Source organism: Pogona vitticeps, chromosome 7 (assembly GCF_051106095.1).
Source record: "Pogona vitticeps strain Pit_001003342236 chromosome 7, PviZW2.1, whole genome shotgun sequence".
In the NCBI taxonomy this organism is placed as follows: domain Eukaryota; kingdom Metazoa; phylum Chordata; class Lepidosauria; order Squamata; family Agamidae; genus Pogona; species Pogona vitticeps.
Window position 1 is genome coordinate 17,790,839 of NC_135789.1, and position 18,574 is coordinate 17,809,412.

Sequence of the window (18,574 nt, forward strand, 5' to 3'; positions counted from 1 at the left end):
CATTAGATTGGAAGAACAAAGATGCCCTCGCTGAGGCTCCCGAGCGCCACCAAAGATAATAAAAGAGAACAGGCACCCGATAAGGATGAGAGATGGTTTCCTTCAGCTTCCCTCCCGGATAAAATGCTTCCCACATGAAGAGAATTCAGAATGAAAAGTCTTGTGAAAGGGAAGCCAAGTAAATAGGGAGCGATGCTGTTTGTGGTGAGATAAAATTACACCAAGGAAGGGTGAGAAAGAGGACAGAGAGAGAGAGAGAGAGAGATGGAGCAGATGGAAGAAGGGAAGCACTCAAGACAGAAGAGGGGGGATGACACAAGAAATTTGGGTTATTCTCAGGGCAGAAGCGTTTCCAGGGGTTTAGGGTGAACCAAGAACCAGAAAACAGTCAATGCTGAAGGTGGACTTGGACATCAAACCAGGAAACAGAATCCAGGACCAGAAGTGAAGATCCATAGAGAGACCTGGATACGACGGGCTAGATCCTGCCTTTGATCCTCCTCGCAGACCAACAAGAAACCTTCCGTACACTTTGTTGAAAGATTTGCTTTTGCACATTTTGGTGGTGGCATTTTTGCACCGTTCCACAGAAGGCGCAAAACCAGAATACCCGATTGCGGTTGCCCTGTGGCGTGAATAAGAGCGGGATATTGGAGAAAAAACCACTTTTGCCCGGGATGGGTTGTGTGCCTCTTTGTGATCGATCAGTTCATATTTTTGGCGCTGGCTGGGTGTGCGCACAGGTTCAGCTTTGCAAAAAATGTCATGTTTGTTCTGTGCAAAACATTTCTCCTCACTATAAGGTGGACAGATGTCACCTTTGTTATCCTCGAATTTGGCCATTTCAAGCAAAGCTGCTGTATTACATCTCAAACTGGCTCCCAAGCTGTTTTAAGTCTTCTCCCTGCGCTTTTTCTCCCATTGATTTTACCTTGAGGGTTCGGGTGTAACCCTCCGCAACCTCCAATTCTCAAGATTTCATCTAACCCTTCTAGCTTTCTTCACTTGCTGTGCTTGGTCTTCATTCCCTCTCTTTTGTACTTCTTTTATGGCCTAAGAAATTCACAGCATCCTGCCCGAAATCCACATTTCAGGTGCTTCTTTTTAGTGGCATCTTAAAGCCAACCATAGCTAGCTGGAGAGCTCAGCAATTTAGGTCTTGAGATGCAGAGCCCAAGGCTGAGGGTTCGACTCCCCACTGTCCCTCCCTAACAGGGGATAGACTGGATAATCCTTCCAGATCTGGGTGCTAAAATGATTCTAGAACTGCTGAATAGCTCAGGATTTTACATGTCTGGCTGCAGAGGTTGGGAGTTCGAATCCCAAATGGGCCTCCTAGAAGAAGAGCCAGCCTGAGTGGCCTTGGGCAAACTGCACAGTCCCACGACATGCCTTGGAAGAAGGGAAGGGGAACACTCCCTAGAAAACCCTGGATAGGGTCATCGTAAGTCAATGCTGACTAGACAGCTCAACCATTTAGGTCTCTGGCTGCAGAGCTAGAGGCTAGGAGTTTAATTCTCCCACTGTGTATCCCAGAAGAACCAGTCTGGGAGGCCTTGGACAAAGCTGCACAATCCCAGTCCCCCTCCAAAAGAAGGGAATGATGAACCACTTTCTGAGTACTCAATACGTAGCCAACCCTGGAAAGGGTCGCCATGCATCGGAATTGACTTGACAGCATATGACTATTATCTTTATTTAAAGTTTACCATTTCATGCCATACAGTAGAACCAAGAATACATAGCAAATGACACTATGAGGTCTCAAAGCCCTTAAGTTTTGTTGTTGTTGTTGTTGTTGTCTATGATATTCTTGATTTTAAGGAAACGCTGCTCCGTCCACGTCTTAAGAAGCAAAAATAAATAAATAAACTAACCATAGAACCAACCAAACAAAAATTAATTAAAAAGGAAAATATATCCACACATGAATACCATATTTTTCCATGTATAAGACTATACTTTTGTCTAAAATCTTTAGACTAAAAGTTGAGGGTTGTCTTATACGCGGAAGCTGAGGAGAGAACAAAAACAAGTGGAGGGGAAAGTAGGGATCAAAGCGATCCTACAGCACTTTGTTCTCTTTCCCCCTACATTTGATAAGCCTCACTTATTTTTCTTAATTCTGGATTAGAAAACTGGGGCGTCTTATACATGGGGGCATCTTATACATGGAAAAATACAGTAAATAAACAATGCCTTAACCATTCAGTAATATCAGAGAGAATTCAACAAGTTCTAATGGAGGGGGGTTGTCAACAGACTTTAAGACATAGCTAAGTGTGCCCACATGCCTGTATGTTTTCTGTAGCTCCATAAGGGATGTTTTGGTGTGGGTTTTTGTTTTCTTTTTTTGGAATGACAAACAAGTGCAATCATAAGCCATAGGCATAACCTTTCCTATCCTTTGTCATATTTTCCCCAATACCACAATTGCTTATGCTGTCTTTCCGCACTGTCAATGCCAGATGGAGAAATTCCCGCCTATTAGATCTACTACTACTACTACTACTACTACTACCGTGTTTCCCCAGAAATCAGACAGGATCTTATATTAATTTTGGCTCCAGAAAACGCAGTAGGGCTTATTTTCAGGGGATGTTTTATTTTTTTCATGTACAACCATCGACATTTATTCAAATGCAGTCATGTCATCTTCTGGTTGCTGTACAGTGGTGGAGGGCGTGCTGTCACTTAACTGAGGCTTATTTTTGGGGTAGGGCTTATATTACAAGCATCTTGAAAAATCATACTAGGGCTTATTTTTAGGTTAGGTCTTATTTTCAGGGAAACAGGGTACCACCACCACCACCACCACTACTACTACCAACAACAACGACAACAACAACCAGTTTGCCATCAGGTGATTTTTGGAAAGCAGACTGCCAAAGAATTGATGCCTTTGAATTGTGGTGCTAGAGGAGGATCTTGAGAATCCCCTGAAGGAGAACAAACCTATCAATTCTAAAGGAAATCAACCCTGAGTGCTCACTGGAAGGGCAGATCCTGAAGCTGAGGCTCCAGTACTTTGGCCATCTCATGAGAAGAGAAGACTCCTTGGAAAAGACCTTGATGTTAGGAAAGTGTGACGGCAAGAGGAGAAGGGGACGACAGAGGATGAGATGGCTGGACAGCGTCTGTGAAGCAACCAACATAAATTTGACACAACTACGGGAGGCAGTGGAAGATAGGAGGGCCTGGCGTGTTCTGGTCCATGGGGTCACGAAGAGTCGGACACGACTAAATGACGACGATTTTTGGCTTATGGCAACCCTTTCCAGGGTTTTCCAGGTAGAGGTGATTGTCCCTTCTTCTGAGGGCATCCTGGGATGGTGCAGCTTGCCCAAGACCACCCAGGCTGGCTGTTCTCCCAGGACGTACCAAGGGAGAATTAAACTCCCAGCCTCTGGCTTTGCAGCCAGAGACCAAACTCACTGACAATGCCCCACTTAAAACTCTCAGAACAGGGGTTCTGTGTGCATTATGGTCCATGCAGCCAGAGAGGTATTTAGCCAGCAGACAGATAGGTGGAGAGAGCTGGATGAAAGGAAGGAAGTTAATGATAGATAGATAGATAGATAGATAGATAGATAGATAGATAGATAGATAGATAGATAGATAGAGAGAGAGAGAGAGAGAGAGAGAGAGAGAGAGAGAGAGAGAGAGAGAGAGAGAGAGAGAGAGAGAGAGAGAGAGAGAGAATGCAAAAATATAACAAATATTTATTTGTTGGGATTAAGAAATAGATTGGCATGAAAATCGAACACTAGAGCCCAAAACGAACCATTGCAGCCTCCATTTTGCTCTGCTCTCATTTCAGGCTGTTATCTTCTTAAGTGGCATTCAAATTTTGCAGCCGGTTGAAAAAAAAATTTAAACAGTTATTTTTTGCACCGGAGGATGGGGGGAGAGCGGGAGGGGGAGGGAGAGAGAGAAAGAGGGTAGTTTCATGTGCCTCCTTCTGTCAACCACTCTTATTAGAAAGCGTGAACATACCCCACATTGCGGAGCAGCGCGGTGGAAACTTAGCAACATATTGTCCGTTCTGCCGCTGCCATAGCAACCTCATCCCGAGGTCGGCGACAACAACGGCGAGAAGCATTAAAAAAGAGCCGTTTGGATGAAAAAATCAGGGAGGGGGAGAGAACCCCGCAAAATAAAAATAAGAACCCCATCAAACAGTTTGGCCGTGACCCCAGCAAACTTTTCTCTGGCCCCAAGCGCTGTCGCAGGGCGGAAGGTTCGTCAACCCAGCCAGAGGAAACGGGTGATTATATGGGGGAGGGGGAGAGAAAAGAATGTGACTGGGAGTCATATTACACTGGTGGCTGGTTGGAAATGTTCAGCAGGAGCCCTTTCTGCCATGAAACTGGGAGTGGGGTGGAGTGGTTAGAGCTGGCACTGGCTGCCTGTGGCCCAGAAAACCCTCCCTCGGCTTCCCCCTTGGCAGCATCTCCCACGTCCATTTCAATCATGTCTTTCTGACTTGTTTTAATTTCATAGAATCAGAGAAGAGCGGCGTTAGAAGGGGCCTCTTAAGGCCATCCAGTCCAACCCTCTGCTCAAAGCAGGAAAATTCAACCCAAACCCAATCCGACAGGTGGTTGTCCCATGTTCTCTTGAGTTCCTCCAGCATTGGAGCACTCACCCCCTCCCCCTTGAGGTCATGGGTCCCGTTGTTGTACTGCTCAAACAGTCAGGAAGTCTTTTCCTGAGATTCAGCCTGAAATCTGGCTGCTTGAAGTTTGAGGCCATTCTTGCGTTTCCTGCACTCTGGGAGGATGGAGAGCAGATCCTGCCCCTCCTCTGTAGGGCTGCCTTTCAAGTCTTTGAAAAAGGCTCTCTTTATCTCAGTCTTCGCTTCTCAAAGCTAAACAGGTCCAGTTCTTTCTATCTTTATGCGCCTACCGCGACCAACCAAGTAAGAACAGACCTGGGTTCAAATTCCAGGCCAGCTGTGACCCTGCTCTTGACATGCGCCTGTCCTAGGCAACCTCCCTCACAGGACTGTTGTAAGCATGACGAGAGTAAGAAAGAATTTTCCTGGTAGGAAAATACAGAAGGAAATGTAATCACAAATAAAAGAGATACAAAAGTGACCCTTAGCATCATTTCAAGCAATGATCGGCTAAGGTTATGAATCACTTGGTGTCATTAAACCGTCTTTCCCAAAGTCTTGCTTACAATGAAATCTTAAAGCCTGTGGAGAATGAATTTCCATCTTCCTTTTAACTTCCTCCCCTGCTCAACCATTTGGCTCAAAATTATTTACCGGTAGCCCCTTCACTGTAATCTCCGTGCCACACTCTACAACGTTGCTCTTAACGCGTGACACGGCATCCTTTCCTCTGTCCTGGAAACCATCCATTATCACCTGTTCCTCTTTCCTTGCTCTTGCCAATTTATATTCTCTCTCCTGAACATGAAACTGTGATGAAGAATTTTTACCCCTTGCTGGATTTCTCACCTCCAATGAGAGGGCGAGAGAAGGAGATATTTTTCCCCTTGCTGTGATCACAGCCATGCGCACAAACTGATCCTGCACAAAACTAGTGTCCTTTCTCTCAGAGAAGCAGAACAAAGCCCACACACCACAAGTACAGAAAAAAGAACTACTTGATTGTTCAAAAAGGCACAAAACACCTGTCCATGGCTTCTAATCCACTGCCTAGTTGTACAAAAAGAGGTGCACCACTTTTCTGTGGCTTTGCATTCTATGGCTTAAAACTCAACTTGCAAATGTGAAAAGGCTCACCAAAGGCACCAGAAAATACCTTGCCCTCTTGCAATGAGGAGAAAAAAATCCTGTGGCTTCTCGCTCTCACGCATGAGAATGAGACAAGCAAGACTTAGGTCTCCAGCGCATCCAACCGCAACAGGTCCAGTAGGACAATGTTTGCCAGGGTCATGGGCCGTTCACTCAAGTAGGAGCTAGCTGGAACTCGCTCCGGGTGGCATGCAGAAGCCTTTATAGAAATGGGCTGATCTGGACTTGTCATTCACCTTGCCCCTTCGAAGAAGTCATTTGCACTTCTTGAACAGCTATCACACTGTTCTGCAGCGGTAGAAGTCAGGCGAGAGATGACCCGGACCAGCTTCCTTCAGATGAAAAATGAAATATGCAACAAGACGTTTAGAATTGGCATGCTGCATGCTCATCGCATGGGGTGAGGTGTCTTTGGCTCTCCTGTACAGCATGAGATCATGGACTTCAGCACAGGGGCGCTTATAAGAGACAGGGGCCTTGGAAATGTAGATTTCTCACAAGGTGCTAGCTAAGAATTTCTCGAATTGAGAAGGTTTCCACCCCCCTCAGAAATTCTAAGGGGACTGAAGAAGACCAAGAAACCATAAAGCACCTCAGAGGCAAAAAGCTAGAATACTATGAAAAACAAGAAATACAGATGGTTAAAAATCAGTGGGAAACAAAAATAACAACAATAATAATCTTAGAACTACAGAGCTGGAAGGGACCCCTAGGGGCCATCAAGCCCAGCCCGTCGAGAAGGCACGGTGGGGGATTTGAACCTCTAGCTCCACAGCCAGAGACCTCAGCCCCTGAGCTGTGATTTAAATCAATGGTTTCCAACCTGCAGTCCCCAAATGTTTTTGGCCTACAACTTCCAGGCATTCTGGCCAGCACAGCTAGTGGTGAAGGAGGCTTCTGGGTGTTTTAGTCCAAGAATACCTGGCAACCTAAGGTTGGGAAGCACTCATTTAGATGAACAACATTACTGTTTAGGGCGAGTCTTCCTCCCCTCTAGGACCAAAAGAGACTCTGCACACAGAGGCTTAGAGATGAGAAAAGTAGCTCAAATGGGCTTGACTTGTGTATTCAAGAGTCAATTGTAGGGGGAGAGCACGAGAGCCCCTTCGTGGCGAGACAGGGTTTGAGAAGAGGAACGGAAGACCCTCAAGGTGATCCTGCCTCTGTGGGATGCTCCAGGCCTGGATTTCCTGCACAAAAAGGGGTGGGTGGGAGTTGGACTACATGACCTCTAAGGTTCTTAGAGGCTGGACCCGATGATCCATGGGGTCCCTTCTAGCCCTGCAGTTCTAAGATACAAAGGTTTCCCCCGAGGCCAAAGGTTTGACAGTCTCTTACCTGCCCCTAAGAGACAGCAATTCTTTCACAGTCACCTCCATGCAAACTAGGATCACAGTAACAATTAGGTAGGTACCCAAGACAGTATTCTGGCAGCCCCAGCCACCTTGACGGGTTGGTGTCTCCACCCTGGTGAGAATAGCTATCACCTCACCTGCCGGGGGGCATCCAGCAGAGGCCACCAAGCCCCCTGGGGAGAACTCCGCTGACAAATAAATTTAAACATCTGCCGCAGAGATAGATCAATGTCCCTCCGTCAAGTTGGGTCCCTTGACCTGATTCATAGGTATTGACTAAAGGTGAGGCAGAGGCCAGGAGGCTCCCGGGAGATAAAACACTTGTCTCCCTAGCCCTATAATCCAGAAAGCCAAGGCATGTGGTATTCCCCTTGGAGATATTCTGCTCAAGGGGCATGGCTCTTTTTTGAAGCAATGAAAACATCAGCCCTCACAAAGGCCATTAAGCGTCGGCCATTCTTTTATCACGAAAAGGGGAAACTGAATAATGGATGAACACACACAGGTTTGTTTTCATGATCCCATTTGGAATGGGCCAGTTGTCACAACAGCTTTATGTACAGCTGCTCGCTGGCTTGGGCTGCGCCTCGAATTACCGACACCCCTTTGCTTGGATTCGGATCAGTTTGCACGAGGTTTCAATCCAAAGCCAGGCAACCAGATTTGGTTCCTGCAGGAAGCACCATGACTTGGCAAAGAGGAGTTAAGAGCTCAAGCACAGACTGGATTAGAGCCAGCACAAACACCTCCAACCTGCTGCTCGTTTAAAAGCATTTTTTTTCTTGAGTGGCTAGCATGCAACCCATGAAGCTAGCTGGCTGAAATTTGGCAGGCACATGGCATGCTTTAGGATCGACTGCGCCTCCCAAACTTTGTTGCTGTTCTTTTGTGCCATCACATTGCTTGTCACATCTGGTGACCCTATGAATGTTCTGCCCTCTTGCAAACACATGCCTGTGGTTCCTTGACTGAGTCAATTCATCTCATATTGAGTCCTCCTCTTTCCTGCTGTCCTCAACCTTTCCCAACATTATTGTCTTTTCCAAAGACTTTTGTAAGACAGCCTCAGTTTCAACATTTTTGCTCCAGAGATAGTTCAGGCTTGGTTTGAGTTAGAGCCTGCTTGCTTGTCTTTCCGGCAGCTTGGGGTATCCACAAAACTCTTCTCCAACACCATATTTCAAACTCATTTTTTTCCTGTTAGCTTTTTTTTTAATAATAATATAATTTATTGTCATTGTAAGTATATACACAGTATACCCATACAACGAAATTCACAGCTTTCTTTCCTGCCCAGTTTTCACACCCACACATGGTGATCAGGAATACTGTATAAGAATGTGGATGATCTTGGTCTCTAGGGACACATCCTTACACTTGATGAACTTCTCTAGTTCCTTCACTGCTGCCCTTTCGGATTTCCATCTTCCTCTGATTTCTTAGCTGCAATCTCTCTTTGGATGGAGAATTGAATCAAGGTATACACAGTTGTACAGTTCATCTTAAAGTCCTGCTTTGGCACTTTCTGCCGTCCTGCTTTGGCACTTTCTTCTTTCACTCTCACTAAAAATCATTTCAAGGCATTGCTACTTTCTGCCAGTAAGACGGTGTCATCTGTGTCTCTTAAATTCCACATTGGTGAGGGCCAAAATGAAAAAGTTGGGAGACATTCTGATTTTGCAGTGCAGAGTTCGGCACTGGACTTTGCAAATTTAGGGATCAGTGCTGTACCCAGGATTCAAACCAAACCGGGTGGACACAGATCGCTCTGGACTGAATCAGGATACATTCCAAAGCCAAAAATTGACTTCCAAATAGAATACGAGGGAGGGGGTGCCTTGGCACACAGTCCAATACATAGGCAGAGACCCACATTTTTGACACTACAAAATACCATGCATCAGTCACCATGGGAACTGTGCAACCAAACTGCACAATACTAGGTGCCCGGGCGTCATGTTCAGCACATTCCCACAGGCATACATTTATGCTAGGCCAGAATGAAAAGGATTTTAGCCCCTGCTTAACAGATTTATGTATGGGTTAGCATTTGCTTATCAGAAACTAATCTACTGTATTTACTTATTGCCACTATGTTTGTGATCAGTTAATGAACCGTGAATGGAAGAATGGTCACGTTCTCTATCTTGCAATCTCTGACCCACGTAAACCCTAACCGTGTGCACTCTGCAATTAAGTGGTGACTTGAATATCATACTCCATGCCTCCAAAGAAAAGAGTAGTAGACCTAGGATGTTCCAAGTTTTTGAATTAGAAATCCCCTCATTCCCCATTCTGGGAGTTCCATCTGATTTGTAGATACCAGCTTCCTGTTCCTGCCCCACTGCCAGCTGGGAGCTTTCGTTCTGATCAGGATTCTAAGTGAAACTAGGCCCAGCTATACCTTAAAGCCTTGATATCTTAACCCACTTCCTCCACCACTCGTTGAGTTTTCATGGCCAAGTGGGGATTCGAACCCTATTCTCCTAGTCCATCACTCTATCCAATACACCAGTGGTTCTTAATGTGGGCGATAATGCCCCCCAGGGGGCGATTTCATTTTTTCAGGGGGGCGGTAAAACGAAAAGGGGCGGCGTGGGGGCACTGGAGCAGAAGGGGGGCGGTAGGGGGGCGCTGGAGCAAGCCAAACCTGTGAAGATGGCTGCAGCCTTTTTACAGTGTGCATGAATATATATTTTCCTCCAATCTTAATTTAGTTTCAGAGTTTTTGTTTGAAATTTTTAGTTCCTGCATTGCAGTTTGTATTTATGCCCTTTTTATATTTCTTTTTGTGTCTTAAAATTCACTTATAACTAAATCATTAAATGTTACTTTTTGGGGGCATTTCATTTTCTTGGAATTGAATTTTGTTTTCAGGGGTCATTGGATTTAAGTGTCTTAAATAAATAAATAAATAAATAAATAAATAAATAAATAAATAAATAAATAAATAAATAAGATATCAGTGCGGGGAGGGGGGCGATGATAACTTCCTCAATAGCTCAAGGGGGCGTTTCTTTCAAAAAGGTTAAGAACCATTGCAATACACCATACTGGGAATCTTTTCTAGTAGTTAGTAAAGCATAAAGCCCCACCAACCTCTGCCATGTGACCCTCCAAAATTGCTCTGAAATGAAGTTTTCCTCTTGGGCTGGAAAATATTTTCATTACCATTGGTTTCGTTTAAACAAACTGGAGTGGATTGGGCCCGCTGTCTCTATGACTGTGCCTCTGCAAATTCACCCTTTAAAAAAAAAAGAAGAGGTTTGATCAGTTCCTGTATTTCACAGAGAATAACACAGAAAGCAGGGGAACAGCATACTCTCATAAAACCTGAGATGCCAAAGGTCTGATTATATGAGATGACCACTAAATCTGAGAAAGACTGGGGGTGGGGGGGAAAGGTGTCTGACTTGCAATTATTTTATTCATCTTTGAGCACTAGGAAAAATGTCTTTCAGAGTTCAAACATCAACCTCGTACACCCTTCAGGGCATGTGTGAAATTGCTGGTCGATTTTGGATTCCCAGACCAGAGAAAAGCTAGAAATAACAGTTTTTTGGATCAAGGTCTGAGCTTCTCATAGGAGTTTTTCCTTGTTTATAGGGAACTGGAGCCTTCTGCGGGTTTTTTCCGCCTCTGTACAGGAGGTTCAAAAAAAAAAAAAGCCAGGTTAGAAAAATAATTGCATTTTTTTAAAAAGGAGGTTGACAGATCTTCTTGGCTGGCAGAAGGAACCCAGACTAATGGTTAAACCATGCCAATTTCCCCCAAATGGGGGGGGGGGGAATGGACAAAAAAACAGAGAGGACCAATTAAACCTTTGGTGCGACCACCCTTCCATCTGTTTTCTTCCCTGGGTTTCTGCTTCTCTCTCTTGGCTCATCTTCTGTCTTTTTTATGACATATTGGCTAACAAGCCAATTTCTACTGGCCGCTGGCATTCAGAGACTGCGGGATCAAAGCTTTGGCTCCTAATACAGATGCAGCAAGCCAAACCGGTAAAAAAGATGTATACCTGCCCTGACTCCACTGAGGCAGAATTGTGGTTGGATGCAACTTTAGACAAGCATGGCCTGCTGCTGAGAGAGCCGCTGAGCAGGCCAGAGGAAGGCCTGTATCCAAAGTTTGCTCCATCTTTGCCTTGGAAATGGAGGGCTACACAAGCTGCTTCACTGGGGATAACCCCAGACATCTTGCTGCCTGAGGCAAAAAATTAAGATAGCTGCTACATCCTACTAAAGTAGAGTCCTCTTCAGAACACATAAGCCAGATGACATGCCTCCTCCAACTTGAGGGAAGCAGAAAAGGGGCTTGAAGTCCCAGTGGCCGGATACCCTGGGGACACAGATGCCCTTCCAGAGAGGAGGTATCCAAAACGAGGAGGAAAGATCCCTCCCAAACATTAGAGAATGCCAGCATTTCAACATCCAGGACAACGGAGCATGGCCAAGGCAAAGTAAGATGTCTTGGTCTACCCAGATGTAGCAACAGATCTGTGCAGCTGCACCTGTGGGCTTCCACCCAACCAGATAAATTTGGAACACTGCTCCAACCGTACTGCTGAAAGTATTACACCTTATTTCACCTACTCCCTTGATCTAGAAGCATGGTCTTCAATGTTCCCTGTACAAGAGTGATTTTTGGGCTGAGTGGGCTCCTGGTCAATTCCTGCTTCAGCCCTGGTGAGGGGGGGTTGCTTAGAGTGTGGTGAGCAAAGCTACACGACACACGCATCTCTCTTCCAAAACACGCACCCCTACCCAAGGGCAGCAGCCTTTATCTGTCTGGCACTGGGGGAACCTGAGCAATGCCTCCAGCCTCCTAGTTTATTTGGTTCCATTATGGGCCATCAAGTCACTTCCAAATTACAGCAACCATGATAAAGAGTTTTTGAGCTGGATGAGACATGTTCCAAGAGGGTGGTTTCGCTGCTGTCATAGCCAAGAGAGTTTCCATGGCTGAGCAGGGATTTGAACCCCAGTGCCTTGAGTCCTAGTTTGACAATCTCTCCACTATACCAGGCTGGCACTCAAAACTAGCCTCCCAGGAGATTCTCTCAGAGAGGAAACAAGCTAGAGGGGGAAATTAAGAGACTTTTCATTTCAGATGCACTGGATTGTTCCGGAACCAAACAGGTTTCAACAGGAGAAACACCTTGTTTCACCTATAGAAGATTTTGTCTTCAAATATTGGAGGATGTTGTTGATCATGAATGGAGCAGCAGTTACAAATGTGATACAGCGACACACACGCGAAAAGCCAGAAATGTGATCCTAGGCTGCATTTAGAGAACTCTCGTTTCTAAGTGACGAGAAGTAATAATTTCATTAAATCCACACGCCACCGAACGAATTCTCGATTGCAGTCACCATAACCTATCTGCACAGCTTCTGGGGGCTGGAGCTGATAGGATTTGTAGTCCATGGGAACTAGATCATATCAGGTTGCCTACAGCTAGTTTACATCCTTTCCCCCCAAAAAGTCCAAAAATAGGCTACTCTTTTTATCAATGGAAGAGAGTATTTAAAAAGACAGAGTAAAAGCAGGCATGGTTGCATGCCTTTTGTGTGTGTGTATTTTGTTTTATTTATATATTTCTATGGCCAGATCCTCTTATGGAAAGATAAACAGCTTCCTCGGAAAGAACAACTTAGAGGCAAATTTTATTCTGCTGAAACCAGTCTGCGATAAACAAAAGAAAACATTGCATTAAAGAAGGGAGAGAAAGAGAGGCAGGCAGCAGGGAGAGAGCAGAAAGAGTTCTACCTGCGGCGTCAAGGAAAATGACAGTTTGAATCTCATTCAGCGTCCTGACATTTCTCCGGATGGGGAAAGACTGGCCTTTTAACTTTGCTCGCACCTGAAAAGAGTCTTCTTTCTTGAAACTGCCTTCTTTTCCCTTCTGTGGAACAAGGATGGCCCACATGAGGACCCCTCCAGGATGCAAGGGCCCCTTCCACTCCCCCGTACAGCCTCCAGGGACTCCCAGTCCCCCCCCCCCCAGTATGCTTGAGGGGAAAGAAAAAAAAATGTAAGAAAGGTCAGGTTTGCTGCCCAAAGAAAGCATGGTAATAGAGGTAGTCATTTTAGCCACACCTTTTCCCACTTTGGAAGCCCTCGAGTGCCTGGACCATCTGAAAACTGGACTTTGCTTCCCCCTACAAATTTCCCCAGTCCCACTTCAGAGGACGACCAAAGTTCAGAAAAAGTCCTCTTCTGCACTCAAACTCCAAGGTTGGAGGAGTCTGGATCTTGTAGTCTCCCAGCGTTTCCAAACATTGTGAAGGACAACTGAATGGCCCTAGAACCAACGCCTTCTGATGTGGGCAGGAAAAGAGAAAAAAAAAACAAGTATTTTCCAGAAGATTCAAGAAATTAAAAGGGAAATTTCAACCTCAATTAGGAATGCTAAATGAAGCACACGATCAGATCAAATAAAGAGAAAGTGGAAACAGTATATTGAAGGATTTATAAAGAAAAGACAAAAGGAATATAGACTCTTTTGAAGAGGAAACCTATGATGAAGAACCTGCAGTCCTAGAAAATGAAGTGAAAGCTGCTCTGAAAGGACTGGGAAGACAGAAATCACCAGGAGTAGATGGGATATTGATAGAAGTATTTCAAGCCACAGAGACTGAATCTGTCAAAATCCTAACAAGAGTTTGTCAACAAATCTGGAAAACAAAACAATGACCACCAGACTGGCAATATTCAATACTGTATACTGTATATATTCCAATTCCCAAGAAAGTTAGTGCCAAGGAGTGCAGTAACTTAGGACCATTGGTTTAATTTTCCATGCAAGCAAAGTTATGCTCAAGGTGCTGCAACGAAGGCTTTGACCTTACATGGGGCAAGAAATGTCTGATGTTCATGTTGGATTCTGAAAAGAAAGAGGCATTGAAGCTCATATTGCAAATATATGCTGGCTTCTGTACCGCACCAAAGAATTTCAGAAGATCAGTCTATGCTTTATAGACTACAGCAAAGCCTCTGGTTTTCTTGTTTTCATAAGAAACAATGGGTTTGAAAGAAATAGGTGTACCTCAGTGGTTGATTGTTCTGATGCGTAACTTGTATTGTGGACGAGAAGCTATGGTTAGAACAGAACATAGACATAACAGTTTCTATAGGCAAAGGGGTCAGACAAAGGTGCATTTTATCCCTTTAACTGTTTGATCTATACACAGAACATATACAGAAAGTCAGACTAGATTCAAATGAAGGAGGAGTGGAAATTGGTGGAATGAACATCAGTAATCTAAAACATGCAGACGACACCATTTTACTGTCAATCCTATTTTGGGCACATCATGAGAAGACATTTGAAGGCAGCAGGGGCAAAAAAAGACCAAATACGAGATGGACTGACTCCCCAAAGGAAGCCACAGGCTTGAGTTTACAAGAGCTAAGCAGGGCTGTTGAGGACTGGCCATTTGGAAATCATTGGGTCCCTACAGACAGGAGACGACTCAATGACACATTACAACAACGAATTTCTTCCAAGCTCTAATCAGTTTCATCCCATCCTTCTGTGCGACCCTTGATTATTTTCTCACCACCCACGCAGATATCTCCCTCCTACCAAGCCTTCGTGAGGCCTATACCTCTGGAGGTCCTTGTGGTCGAAAACTCTTTCACACACACCCCTCCTCTCCAGGAGGGTAAATAAGAAATTAACCTTCAATTAGAATTGGCCATAATCTTTGATTGCTTGGCCTGTTCTCCCGATGAGAAGCAGCCCACTTGATTTCTGGTTTCCTTGGTAATTTCGCCTCTCTTTCCTGGCCCTCCTCCTCCCCCCTTCCACGTTCTCTCTCTCTCCTCTTTTCCTTTTGGCTGTGTGTATGTGTGTAAAAGCAAAAGAGAAATCAGATTTTTTCAAAAAAAGAAAGAAAGAAAAGCTATTAGCAACGCCTTTAATCCTCCCATAGCACTCTACCAGTTGTTAATCATCAAGCACCTTTACAACGTCCACTGAGCCTTGAGGAGCACCTTCTCCCCCCTCCGCCTCTGTTTTTTTGGAGGGCTGGATTCTCTCCCATACCTGCTCTGTAAAGGAAACGTTTGAAAAACACACAATAATTCCCATGTACTCCTAAGTGTCTATGTTTGGGGTCCCCTTTGTGGGACTATTAAAATAACACCTCTGTATCTTCTGATTGCAATGAAGGGAAAAGCCTTGTCACATTTGCTTTGTAGATGAAAAACAATGTCAAATCTTTTTTTTTCCTTTCCTTTTTTTTTTTTTAGTCCAGCTGTCAAAAAGCATTTGGGGGAAAAAGCATGAAGGGGAGAGAGAAAGAGACAAGAAGAAAGAGAGGCAGTCGTCAACCAGTTAAATATCCTTTATTATCTTTGATTAACCTGACATGCCAAGATAAAAGGGAGAGAGTCAGATGAGTGCAGAGACAGGACTGGGTTTTACCTCTCCATAGGATCCGCTTGTGTAGGGTGCTGGCTCCGAGCTCAGCAGAGCAGCAAAGCCCTGCCAGGGTTTCAGAGCTACCTGGGCGGCTGAACCAAATGGGAGGATGGGGTTCAGCAACTTGGGCAGTTCTTGATGAGCTCGGAGTAAAACATGGAGTGGGTTTACACTCCAAATGACATTAGAGTCGCCCACATTCATTAAGATCTGTCGTCTCATGGGGCTCCTAATGAGATAAGCCACAAACTGGGAACCCAAAGTCAACAAAAACAGGACCAAAGGTGATTCAAATGCAAAGCACGGGTCAGAAATAAGTTCAAGAAGCTGGCTGGAAGCCCAAACCGAACCAAATCAAAAACATTTAGGGACACGCCAAAACTCAGGAGAACCCTAAGGACATCAGAACATGACAGACTGAAGGTCTACCTAGTTCAATGTTCTGTTTTGGTTCCCATCCATCTTCATCTTGAGATACAGCCATGGAAAACCCACCCCTGAGACTCTGTGTCTGAGACAGAGATGGTCCACAGCTGTCCTTAACTAGTAGCTAGTGATGGTCCTCACTATTCAGAATTCATCCACACTCCTTTTGAAGCGGTCCAGTTGGCAGCATTCGCTAGACCTTGTGACAGTGAGTTCCACAGTCTAACTCTATACCACTGGTTCTTAACCTTGGGTTACTCAGGAGTTTTGGACTGCAACTCCCAGAAGCCTTCACCACCAGCTGTCCTGACTGGGGTTTCTGGGAGTTGCAGTTCAAAAGCATCCGAGTAACAAAGGTTAAGAACCACTGCTCTATACTATCTGGAGGAGGAATGCATCCTTCTGCTTGCCCTGCATCTCTCTTTGCTTGCTTTACAGCAGTGGTTCTTAACCTTTGTTACTCAGGTGGTTTTGAACTGCAACTCCCAGAAACCCCAGCCAGCAGAGCCGATGGTGAAGGCTTCTGGGAGTTGCAGTCCAAAAACATCTGAGTAACCCAAGGTTAAGAACCAGTGCTTTACAGGATTCTAGGATTTTGCTATGAAAACCTCTCCATATCAACAACGGTAACATCAAATATTTATAGATGAATCAAGCACAAAAGATCCCAGACCCACAAAACAACAAAGCAGACATTATGTGACTGAACGCTTCATAGACCCCCATCTCGACAAATATCTAGGGCTGAGCCCCAGTCATCATCACTATCATCATCTTAAAGATGGCAGGGACCCTATGGATAATCAAACCCAACCCCTGTCAAGGAGGCAATTTTTGCAACAAGGACAAGCAAAGCATTTCCACAATTCCAGGTAACGCAACTCCAGATGATCTTAAATGGACCTGCCCCCAAACTAGATCAAGACGGGGTGCAACATTTTCTCCCTAAAAACATTACACCGCTCAGAGTGGTATAGACTTATCAGATGGGCGGGATATAAGGCAAATAAATAAATAAATAAATAAATAAATAAATAAATAAATAAATAAATAAATAAATAAATAAATAAATAAATAAATAAAATGTATAGGCTATGGATTCAGGGGCTCCCACACTGCATAAAGATAATTCGTCAACATATTCAGTAAAAGCACCTTTCCAGCATTATTCAACCTGTGGTAGAAGCTCTATGTACGTAATTTCTGGATAGAATCTAGCGGCTGATTTCCTCATGCATAAATTTTGCATCGCTTGCCGTAGCCCATTGCCACAAATTAAAAAGGCCTAAGTTGCATTTCTAGGGACTTATCCATTCTGCAGTTGGACATGCAACTCATAACATGAAGAACAGCCTCATTAGCTAGGAACCGTTCACTGTGGTCACTCACTCTTGTGGCAGTGAATGCCACAGTCTAACTCAATCTCACTGATGTATGTACAGATCACCAAAACAAATTCTGGCCAGGGTGTCCTTAAAACAGGAACGCATTCATTATTGCAGGAAGCACTCGGTCCAGATTCTGCAGGAGAGTAGGACCTCTGGACATGACAAAAAGTTTCTCCCCATTTCAGTTTCTCCACACCGTGCATTTTCTTTTCATACACTTCCATCATGTTTGTGCTTACTTACCTTTCTCATAAGGTAAAACAGCATGTCTCCTGAACACCATGTCTTTGGTCATCTTCTCCGATCCCCACTGCTCAGGAACACTTCGGCTGGGGCAGGAAGTCCTTTAATGTGCCTTCTTGCCTAGGCACAGCCAGTGGGCAGTCTGATGGGGAAAGAGAGTCTAGCTCAGTGGTTCCCCACCTGGGGTCCCCAGATGTTCTTGGATGAAGTCACAGAAGCCTTCACTGCTAGTTCTGCTGGCCAGGATTTCTGGAAGTAATAGACCAGGAACATCTGGTTACCCAAGGCTGGTGGGAATCACTGGTCTAGCTCTTCTCCTCAGCTCCCACCACTTGCAGTTCAGTAGTTTGCCACAAGGGGCAACAACACAGAGATGCAGCACGTTCCCCAAAAGAGGCAGATTAAGAGTAAGAAGAAGAAATGGCAAGCAACACAGGCAAGGGTGAAGTTAAACCAATCAGCTATGGACAGCAATCCAAACTGGCTCGCCCCTCTTCTACACTGCTTATGCCCACCTGTTTCAGTAAAAGGAGAAAAATCCCATTTCTGCCACCAAGGTCACGTTCGATTTAGATGGAAGGAGGTGAAGCAATGTGAAAACACGGCAAGGCTCTGCTTACGTGTGGCTGAGACTTCCTTCCAGGTAATGAGCTCGTCAAGATCCCCCTTCTGGCGAGCCTCCAAGCCCCCTTGGGATATATCTCCTGCCTTGGTATTTTGTCCTAGAGAAAACAAGCAGTGTCTTGAGAAATAATTTGTTTTATTTTTCTCTTCTGGCAAAAGTCCTGTCGCGTTTCATAAGGGGTTGTAATGAGCTGGCGCACTGTTTTCCGTGGAAGGTTTATGTTTCATTAAGCTGGGCAAACTGGGAAGAGGAATCTTGAGCTTAATAGGGTTGCCTAGAGAAAGAAAGAACTCTTGTTTAATGGGTTTATTTAAAGCCCTCGCTTCAGATGCTCCAGAGAAA

At 44.8% G+C, this 18,574-nt stretch overlaps 1 protein-coding gene across 4 annotated transcripts in view; it reads right to left on the bottom strand.

Moving 5' to 3' along the window:
- The window catches only part of LOC110079329 (uncharacterized), an 86,552-nt gene that overhangs the window by 57,247 nt on the left and 10,731 nt on the right, over positions 1–18,574 (bottom strand). The window contains exons 2-3 of one of the 4 annotated variants that reach the window (XM_078378871.1): positions 18,228–18,329; positions 17,608–17,749 (exon numbers count right to left, since the gene is read on the bottom strand). The gene's annotated coding sequence lies outside the window, so the exon portion shown is untranslated. Of the gene's footprint in view, positions 1–17,607; positions 17,857–18,122; positions 18,330–18,574 lie in introns of all 4 variants that reach the window. The other 3 variants (XM_078378870.1, XM_078378869.1, XM_078378872.1) reach the window with 3 other exon arrangements.